This window comes from Python bivittatus, unplaced genomic scaffold (assembly GCF_059951505.1).
Source record: "Python bivittatus isolate LINGU-HERP-01145 unplaced genomic scaffold, Pbiv_v1 ctg000080_np1212, whole genome shotgun sequence".
NCBI lineage: Eukaryota > Metazoa > Chordata > Lepidosauria > Squamata > Pythonidae > Python > Python bivittatus.
The window spans coordinates 27,238,759-27,249,801 of record NW_028277035.1 but is presented as its reverse complement, the minus strand read 5'-3'; positions in this window follow the sequence as shown (position 1 = coordinate 27,249,801).

The window sequence follows — 11,043 nt, the reverse complement described above, 5'->3', positions numbered from 1 at the left end:
AGTTTTAGAAATCATAAGGCAACAAATAAAAGCAGTAGCTGGGAAAATTGAATGCTATGATGCACGAATCATCCAATTTAAACAATATCAGCTATTCCAATCAGACCAGAGGTGATTCTACCAAAGTATAAATGGCAACAGAAATTCTGAAAATGGAAAACCAAACAAAAATGAAACAATCCAGTTTTGGAAAGATCTATGGGAAACTCAAAAAGATTATAATCAAAATGCTGGATGGATAAAAGAATCTGAAGATGAATTTAGTAAAAATCAAATGGAAGAACTAATAATAACAGCAGAAACAGTTAAAAATGGAGTGAAAAGGATTAAAAACTGGACGGCTCCTGGAAATGTCTCCTGGAAATTGCATGGCTTTGGGCTGAAATATCTGACTAGCTTACCTCCAATTATAACTAAACAGCTTAATGAAGTATTGCATAAGGGAGAGATCAGCAATTGGTTAATAACTGGCAAAACTTATCTGATTCAAAAAGACCCAGTGAAAGTCACAACACCAGGAAACAATAGCTGATAACATACTTGCCTATAATGTTTAAATTACTCACAGGCATAATAGCAGGCAACATCCAAGATTATTTGGAAGAAAATAACATCCTTCCAGTAGAACAGAAAGGAAATAAAAGAAAAAGCAGAGGTACAAAAGATCAGCTTCTGATTGATAAAAAGCTTTTGGAGAATTGCAAAAGCCAAAAAACCAATTTACATATGGTTGGGATTGATTATTAAAAGCGTTTGATTCATTACCACATAATAAACCATCATTACCACATGGCCAAACCATCAGGAGCCATCAGGAGAAGCCTACAAGTATCTGGGCATTTTACAGTTGGATAACATCAAACATGGACTATGTTAATAATTCCAGTATCACATAACAGGTATGGCCCAGGTATTGATGGTTTTGATGGTGTTTCTCCCATTCAATTTTGTCTTTAACAATTTTCTCATTCTTTGGATGTATTCTTTACTGATCACATTTTTACCTTGTCCATGTTTGATGTTATCCAACTGTAAAATGCCCAGATACTTGTAGGCTTCTCCTGATGGCTCCTGATGGTTTGGCCATGTGGTAATGATGGTTTATTATGTGGTAATGAATCAAACGCTTTTAATTAAGCTGAACTGGACAGTTTGGACTGAAAAACAAGAAAATTCATGACTATTCATTATGCATTACATCCCCATAGTGATATTGATAGATTGTACCTGCCCCACAGAAATGGAGGCAGAGGTTTACTTCAAGTCAAACAAACTGTCAAAGAAGAAAAGCTTGCATTGGCTGATTATATAAAAGACAGTTAAGAACAATCAGTGATACAAGTTAAAAATTGGAATTTACTGAATGTACAGGAAATAAAACATGAATATTGAAATAACGTAATAAAAACACGAACAGAATGCTGGCAAGGAAAATCATTACGTGGTCAATTTCTACAAAATATTGAGGGGAAAGTGGATAAAGATAAAACCTGGAACATTAAAAAAAGAACATTAAAAAAAGAAACTGAAGGCTTGATTTTGGCTGCTCAAGAGCAAGCTATTCAAACTAATGTAATCAAGGCCAGAATTTAAAAAAATAATTAAATGATTAAAAGTGTAGATTGTGCAAAGAAGCAGAAGAAACAGTAGATCACATACTCAGCTCATGCAAGAAGATTGCACAAACTGACCTTAAACAACAACATAACACAGTCACCAAAATGATTCATTGGAACATCTGTAAAAATTATTTCCCAGTAATGAAAAATTGGTGGGAACATATAGTTGAAAAAGTAGTTGAAAATGAACAGGTTAAGATATTGTGGGATTTCAGAATACAAAGTGATGAAGTCTTAATGCATAATGCACCAGACTTAACTGTAGTTGAAAAGAAGAAAGTGTGGATAATTGATGTGGCAATACCAGGAGATAGTAGGATAGAAGACAAAGAATTGGAGAAGACCACAAAGTATCAAGATCTGAAAACCAAAGTTGAAAGATTATAACTGTCACAAACTGGCAGTGGTGGTCCCAGTGGTTATCGGCACACTGGGTGCCATTCCAAAAAATGGACGACACTTAGAAAATCTGCGCATTGACAAAATGTCCATCTGTCAATTACAAAAGGCCACACTGCTTGATCTGCGCATATAGTATGCCAATACATTATGACATCCTAGGTTCTTGGGAAGAACTTGATGCAAATGAAGGCCAACACCAGCTAAAGAGCTGACAGCTGTGATTTCATATTGTTGTGAATAATAATAATAATAATAATAATAATAATAATAATAATAATAATAGATGGATAAAAATGCCAAATCCAGTCTAAACATCTGGCTGACTGTGTGACCAACAATAATAATGTCAACCCTTTTCTCCATGGTGAGTGTTTTCCCTTGCAGAAAACATCAGGTATTTCTCAGCTGACTTTTGGGGTAAGCATCAAGCTGTTTAGTTAGTTATGTTCACCACAAATGGTATTTCTTGCCTCCCCAGATTCTATTTTAAAGACTGTCCATTTGTGGCAACCATAGAAAACCATACAATATGGTTCCCTATCTCCATTGCTTGCATCCTTCTCCGATCACCATTGTGGATGAGGTGGACCTTTACAAATGCATCTTGTAAGTTCTGCTTTCTACATAAATGATGGACACTTAATCCATCTCATCCATAGAAACTTCTGCTGAAGCTAGTTGGAAGCAATTTACTGTATGGTGTACTACCTTTTCTATATGGCAGCAGCATCCAATGCTGTCACGATATGAATGAAATTAACTCTCATTCACAGTAGCAGCTCTTGCATATATGGAAGGATCCCTTCTGAGAAAGTAACTCTTGTCCCATTATTAACTCTCTTTTTTCCTATCATTTAACTGTACTTGTTTTATTTTTAAAAAAACATTCTATATCACTGGCTGTCAGGGCCAAGTATTCAAAATGCTTCCATGTGGACTATGTGACACCAGATTTCCATTCGTTTGCAAATTTTCCATGGTGCAAACCTAGACTAGAATCTGTCTCTGCACTTTGACTGTAATAGATTCTTCAAAGTGGCTTTGCACTGTTATAAATTCACTGAACTTTTCCCACTCCTCGGGTTCTCCTGTATTTCACACAAAAATTGTGCAAATATTCATCGGTGGGAAGTAACTTCTCTAATATACACAATTTCTAACAGGCTCAGTAATTATTTATGTAATGTATATTGCAAGTTTGAAAAGCAACGTTGAAATAACACTGTATGTAGAAATCTGAATATATCCCATTATAATCTACTCCATAAACCACATTATAATCCATAAAATACACAAGATATTACAATGCAGATTTCTTTGCAATATAATACTTGCAAACTTGACAAATCAGATTGTCAGTCTAAACTGGATTGGATTTAACAAACATAGGCTTAAAAATTAGGAATAATATTTACTAATGTCATAACATTGTTACAATATGTATTTTACATTTGCAATTAATAATGCACTTTTTCTTGCTCTCCTTATGGCCAATAATTATGCCAGCAGTGTGGATTAATTTTGTAATAAACAGGAGGGTGGAAGTCATTCTGATGGGGATTAATCATGTTCACTGCTTCTCTCTGTAAATCCCAACCAACTACATCATGGAGTGTAGTATAATTACATACTGAGACGATGGCTTTGTGAAGAAAATTAGGATGCCAAAAATAACAAATGTAAATATCACATTGCAAATGAAACATTAAATATGCTGAGGCAGTTAACAGATTATGCTTAATTTTCCATGAACAATTTATTAACACACTATTCTTTAGGATCTGAAGCTCTTTTATATTGAGTCCTTTCTTTTTCCATTGTCTACAAAAACCAGAGTTGTGCAAATAAGAGCTCAATGTAGTAATAGGACAAAGACTTCCTTAATTTGATTTGTTTTTCTCATAAACTTGTTTCATAAATCTGATTAATAGCTGGTGGAGGTCTATTCAAGAGGAATGCATGAAAAAAAATGATCTGCAGTCAGTGAAACTGACATTTATATGGATATTGAGTTATCTTTTCTGTTGGAGTTGATTTATTGAGGAGATTGTTCACCAGTAAGAGCATATCCAACTTTCTCAGCTTTTTATAATGAAGCCATAATCTGCAGTCAAAGATCTTCTGAAAAAGGTTTTTTTTTTTTTTTTAAAGAGGAAACTACCAAGTCTGTAAGGGGAAAAAAAGCTTTTCTTCAGTATGTGTAGGCCATTAAATAATGTTAATCTATCTTGAAAATTTCCTATAACCTCTCCATAACAGCGCATAATCTGAAGAGCCAAAATGTTATTCCTTTAAAAAAAATGGCTGTGGTTTATCTCTAGAGTTTGGAATCCTTAAGCTGGTTTGGGGACATACTATCTATCATGGTCAGTAACAAAATGGACTGGGGGGAGCTATGAACCAAATATTCTGTAAGAGGATTCCATTGTTCTACAGCAAAAAATAAAAATTCACAAAAACCCACTTAGAAGCGTAAAAGTTCCCTTCACTCTTACGGTACATCACTTTCTAGTGAGATTCTACAGAGATGACACAAATGAATAAAGGAACTGTATAGAATGCTACAACTTAAGAGAAAAGTGCAGGAACTAAGAACGTGTTCACAGATTGCCATTGCGAAAAGACATGTAGCTGTCTCTCTCAGACAATGACTTTTGTTCTGTGCCACAGGAATGTAATATCATATTCCCCCAAGTCTATTTAAATATTCATTTCTAATAACCACCTAACGTTGAATAGCCTTTCAATGCTATTTGTTAGCTTAAAGAAATTACAAAGACCATTGATTTTTTTCCCCTGTCAAAATTGTTCTTGCTGAACTTGAATTTAATCTCTGCATTAGCAGATGAAATTGGCAAAAGGACATTTCTGAAGTATCTGGAATCTGTTAGAAGGATTATCTGAGGTGACATTGAGATGGAATAGCAACTGAGAACCATCTGTTCCTTGCTAAACTCTCCTAGAAGAGGAAAAGATATTAACTAGGTTTTCTTTTTCTTTTCTTTTTTTTTTAAATCAAACTCAATACTTTGCTGCTTGTCAAACAGCCCAAGTTACACATCATGGTCTCGCTGCAGAATTGTTGAAACTTTGGGCCATATACTTTTCTTTGTTAGCTATGAACTATTAATTAGTCAGGGGGATTGTAACTGAAGGCATTATCTGTATGGTTGTAACCATCCATTTTCAGCACCATCCATTTTCAGCACTGAAGATCTATCTCTATCCTCCCTATTTGCCTAATTTTAAATGTAGAAACCAGTTCTAGCACTAATTTGAAAACCAGCCTGAAACTGAACACTAATCTCTTGAACTTTGAAGTTCTAAATGAGAAACTGCTTTTTTTAGAAAATGAGTTTGACTCTGACTTTATTCTGATAACTCTTTCTTTATAGAAAAGAGTTAACCTGTAACTCTAATGCCAAACTAAATTCCTCTTCCAAGCCTGCTCTGATCAGGATTGTCTTCTCCCTGAACCTTCAAAACTCCTTTCCAAGTCCCAAGGCAAAAAATGTTCCTTGACAAAGGAAATACAAGACAACATAAGACAAGAGGTGTCCAGGAGAAAGCCTACTTTTGACTTTACTTTGCCTTTGCCTACTGCAGAGATGTTTCTTCTCCTTTAAAAATGGAATGAGAAGAGATTTTATCATTTTATTGTCAGAAGCTCTTCTGCATGTTCCCCTAACCACAGAATGAACATGCTCTGGTAACCACTTTTTAATGCCATGTCCTCATGCTCTTGCCCTTATCTCATGCTTTATCTGAAGCGGATTCAAATTTCTTTTGCTATTCTGGTTTTATATAAGGTTTCTTTTAAACATGGACTTGGTGTTCTTTTGAAAGAATGGGTCTGGGGTGAAGCAGAAGGGAGCAGCTTCTTGATGCTGTTCCCACCTGTGACCTTTCAGTTGGGTTATTTCTCAATAAATGTCTAGAACTCTTCTGAAAGAGCTCTAAAACCATGTTCAAAGATAGCCAACAAGTTGCAGGTGCAGAAAAGAGGTGTATGATGAAGTGGGGAAGCTCTCCTGATGCTACTTCTCCATGCAATCCCCTCCTCTGCATTTGTGACCTCACATGTTTGGTTTTCTTTCAAAGCAGCACTTACACCCATATTCAGAAATGGCTTGGCTGACAACCCAGAAGTCAGCAACTTGACAGGCAGCTAAATTTGCTTTTTTAAGTACATTCGTATACTTGCCCAATTCTGTCCTGCCCCGCATTAGGGAGAGTGATTGGGGATTGTTTTCCCACTGGCAGGCAATGCTTTGGGGAAGAGAATCCATTTGACTCTGGTAACTAGATGCTTTTATCCACTCCTTCCCCATTGCCTGTCCTGTCCTTTGCAGATAGCCTCTATATCCCACCACTGGTTGGACCTGGATATTTGGTGATGTGGGAAGTTGGATTTCTCCTCCTGCCTATAGTTTATAGGTTAACATTATGACTAGTGCCAGAATTGAAGCTAAAGAGAAAGAGCTCTCTTTCTTCCCCTTGCTACTATTCTTTATTACAACTAACTACTGATGGCTCTAGCTTGGTGGATGGCTGGTCTGATCTAGTGACTGCTACAACATCTGCACAACTGAATTCTTCCACCTGCTTGGAATTTACTGCTGTAAGTGATACTTTTTTCAAATGGCAACCCGGTATTTGCCCTTCCCCACTTGCCACAGCTTTTCTGTTACCAGGTGGATCATAGTTAATGGAGCTGCTGATGTTCTTTCACTGACTTCTCTAACCACTGGTGATAATAAGCAAACTCCTTCAACATCTTGTCCACACACCATTGACTTCCCCCTCTCTGACACAGCTGCTGTCTCTATACTTAGCTATAGTTTATCTCTCTGGAGCCTTCAGTTACTAGTCCCACCCCAAAGTCCCCACAAAACAGGAACTTACATGTCATGCTTCCCCGGGTCTGCAACTTTTTCCCAAAGACCTGGACTTCCTGGAGTTTTCCTTGACAAAACCTTCAATAGTCTTTGGTTTGCTATCCATCAAACACTCAGCTACCCTCTCCCCATGGATGATGCTGCATGGAGCAAGAGGGCCCTATTGGGTAGAGACCATTGATTGGCTCATTTATTTTTAGTTTACTGTGGTTGGTGCCAGCCAATACAATTGTAGGTTGGTTCGAACCACTGTTGAGAGCTTGGGAATGGGAACTATGTCTGCAAGTGCCCTTAGATCAAATCTTCTTCTCAAATGTCCACACAAACATAATTTTTGCACTTGAGTTCTTTTTCAAAATTGCTTATGATCATGATGTAAAAATGACAAAATTTCAATAAAGAGGGAAGTTAGCTTTCAGTGGTTATTATTTGTTGAGTTCATAGGATCATCTTGAATTCTGACTATGAATATTCAAGTAAATGTGTTTTGCTGAAAGATTACTGAAGAAAGAACCTGCATGTACAAAATGTACTCCTATTTTTAATCAACATTAAACTATTATACTGGCTGACAACACAATTCTGATGTGAAAGACACTAAGGAACATAGAGAACACCATTAATGTTTGTTCAAGGTATATGTAAACATTTGAGAAAAACTGTGTGGTTAGAAGCAGTGGCATCAACAGCCAGTCACAATGATGCCAACATCAAGCATGCATGGTGACTTGATCAGACAAATGCCACAATTTACATACTTGTGTGGGATGTTGTGATACAAATACATAAGAAATATAGCATTTGCATGATCATATTGCCACATGTGTTATGCCATTTTCCTGCCCCCTTGGAAGACTGGTTCACATACTTTCTACTTTTGCTGGTATTTCAAACTTTTGAGAAATAAAAAGAATGGGTTCTTATTTTGATCCCAAAGGGCACAAAAAGTAGCTTGTGAAAGATGATTTAAAATCTTTTAGAAATACAGACAGTAGATATGAATGGGATATGTATGCAGTGACCAAGAATATGCAAGGAAAGGAGTTTCATTTTGATTTTGTTTTGATCTACCATGAAGTTCTTGAGATGTTACTGGATATTCTGCAAAACCTGAACTGTTGGTGCTATACTATTTTTACAATGGCTTCTGTTATCTTCTCTGTTCATAGGACCAATTTTGTTCATTATACATTTTATTTCAGGTAGTGGTCCCAAAAGTACACCTCTATGATTTTAAATTAAAATGGAGCAGATGGTACCCTCTATTTATCTCTGCCCATCCATCCAGTTTATATACCAGGAAATGGTGTTTCAATTAAAAATACACATATGAAAGATATGTATTAGAAAAATACATAGGCAAAAAATGTTTTAGTGGCTCAGCACCTATGGAGAAAAATCCCATAATACCTGCTTTGTAGTTGAAATTATGGAATTAACAACACCACCCCATGGGTATCTACTCAGAAGTACACTCCACTGAATTAAATGCAGCAGTGGACATTATGACCAGAAATTACCATTATTTCACTCTAGAAAGCACGTTGTACAACAGGCTGAAAGTTAAAATTGTGACTATTGTTACTATTAAAGTGTTAGACTAGGACAAGGAATAGCCAAGTTTCAAGTCTATCCTTAGCTGTGGAAACTCACTGGATGACTTTGGGCCAGTCCCTATTTATTAGTCAACAGTCTTATCCAATGGTAACACATTCTTCTATGATCCTGACTAGCAGAATTACTAAAAGTAAATCAATAGATTAAAGAAAAAAAATAGCAGTGAGTATTAGTGGAAGAGATCCCATATTTCTTTGGTCAACAGAGAAAACAGAGCTCAGAGGACAGCTACCAACATAAGGGATCTGGAAATCAATCCCAGTGAGGAATTGTTAAAGGATCTGGGTATGTTTAGCCTACAAAAGAGACAAGTGAAGGGAGAAATAATAGCAGTCTTCAAATATGTGACAGACTGTCACACAAAGGAGGGAGTGGACTTATTCTCTATTAATCTTGAGTTGTGTGAGATCGATGCTGTTAACAAATCTTAGAAATTAATATAAATAAATGAACAGTAAGAAGTAGTGGAGGCTGTGCTGAAACTCAGCTCTCAACCTCACTCCCTGATAATTATATATTTTAAAAAGACACCTCTAATTTGCAGAGCCAGCAGCAGGAGAATGGGATCAGAAAGGTGTATTTGGACATGATAAGGACAGCACTCTGGTGAAAGCCCCACCTTGTCTTCCAAACCTCGTAAGTGACACAGCTCAGAAGCAGTCTTCTCTTGTTTGTTTTAAATGACCCTGTCATCCCCAAAGAGCTTTTGAGTGTGCTTCGTTAGTGTTTGTGTGGTTTGTAGTAGGTATGTTAGGGAATAAGTGGGAAGGTTGCAGGTTTGTTGATGGGGATGTTTGATTCTACGTATCACCCACATTTTTCTCAGAGGAGTTTTAAAGAGGTGTTCAAAGCATTATGTGAAGCTGGACAATGATAGTAATGGAGAAAAATAAGCATAGAATTTATACCATTTTTCTATAATTATTCGTTTCCTAGCAGCGAACCCACTGAAAACTGAGACCTATTACATTGTACTATAAAGCTGCTGAAAAACTACTGAAAGGTTTGAAATAGCTCTTTATTTTCTTTTTTCACATATTAATCATTTCTCCCAAGTAATGGATTTGTTTCATTGTCTCCTTAATAGGCTTTGATCTCAGGTTTCAATATTAAAGACTCACTGTTCCCAGAAGAATCAACATGAGAAATGAATGTGCTCAACTGAATTGAACACAAAAATCTTTAGATATCTGTGTCCAATTGTGCTGATATACAAATGGAATGAGTATTACTGGTGAAATGGACCTTCCTTTACCGTACACAAACTTCTGAATGCTCAAACCTCCTCCAGAGGTCCTGGACCAAAATTTTGGGACATGAAGGTGTGCAAGAGAGATGAAGAAAGAAAGGGGAGATCTTGCTGCATTGGCAGAGATCTGGGGATTTTCAGCTTCTTCAGAAGGGATGTTTCAGAATGCATGGAAAACACCTCTTTTTGAATTGTTATAGCAGCCAGACCTTTTCCCAAGCTCTCATGACTCCTTCAGAAGCTGCTCCTGCCTGTCTCTGTGCTGTATGTACAGTATGTGCATGCCTGGCTATCTTGCTTCACCGGGGGGGGGGGGGGGAGGTGACCCCAAAACAGCTGGCAGCAGCTTCCAAGGCAGCTGTGCAAATTGGTAAAAGGACCAACTATTTTAACAATTTGAAGCATTGACAGATTTGCACACTGTTGGATGCAGACCTTTGTCTCTTTATGATCTGGGAAAGAATAGAAATGCATTTAAAACACGTATAGAGTGCAAATACTTGGTATAAATAATGTGCTCAGAAATACTATATAATAAGGCTTTATGTCAGAATGCAGGAAACATCTGTGCTTCTGTGCCCTCACTCTGGTGAAAAGCTCATATTCAGTGCAGTGGGTAAGAGTTTCATATAGTGCTTTTTTCCAAATAGTCATAGTAGATGTGTGGGGATAGGAACTGAGGAGAAAAAGCAGTGACTCATAGAAAATAATGGGCAAGTGTGGGTAAATTTGAACTTCTATGCACACTTACATGGGAGTAATAAGAAATATCTACCACGAGATTCAATAAAACTCATATCTGAGAAAAGATTTTTTTTTTTACTTCTGAAAAATCTTTCTGCCTTTAAATGAGAAATAATACATTCTGTGAAAAGCCTTGCCAACTTACTGAAAACTCATGCATACATATCATTTTTAGATCTAGCATTACACTTTTTGACTTGAGCTACTGGCATTTAAAAAAAAAAAATCACCCATAAATAAGAGAATTCAATGGGAAAGTGTCAAAAAGCCACTGCAAAAAACATCATGATGACCAAATTACGCAAATGCTGTGGAGTCTGAAATGATAGCTAATGGGCTGTAATCAAATGTGGAATTAAGCTAGGTGAAGACCAAGCCAAGACAGGTTAAGCTAACCTTCCAATTTAGTCATCGTCCTGTTGTTCTGAGACCTTACATACACTGGAAAAGTCAGTGAGACAAAGTTATGGAGATAGGGCCTTGGCAACCCAGTTGAAAACTGTGTGCCATCCAG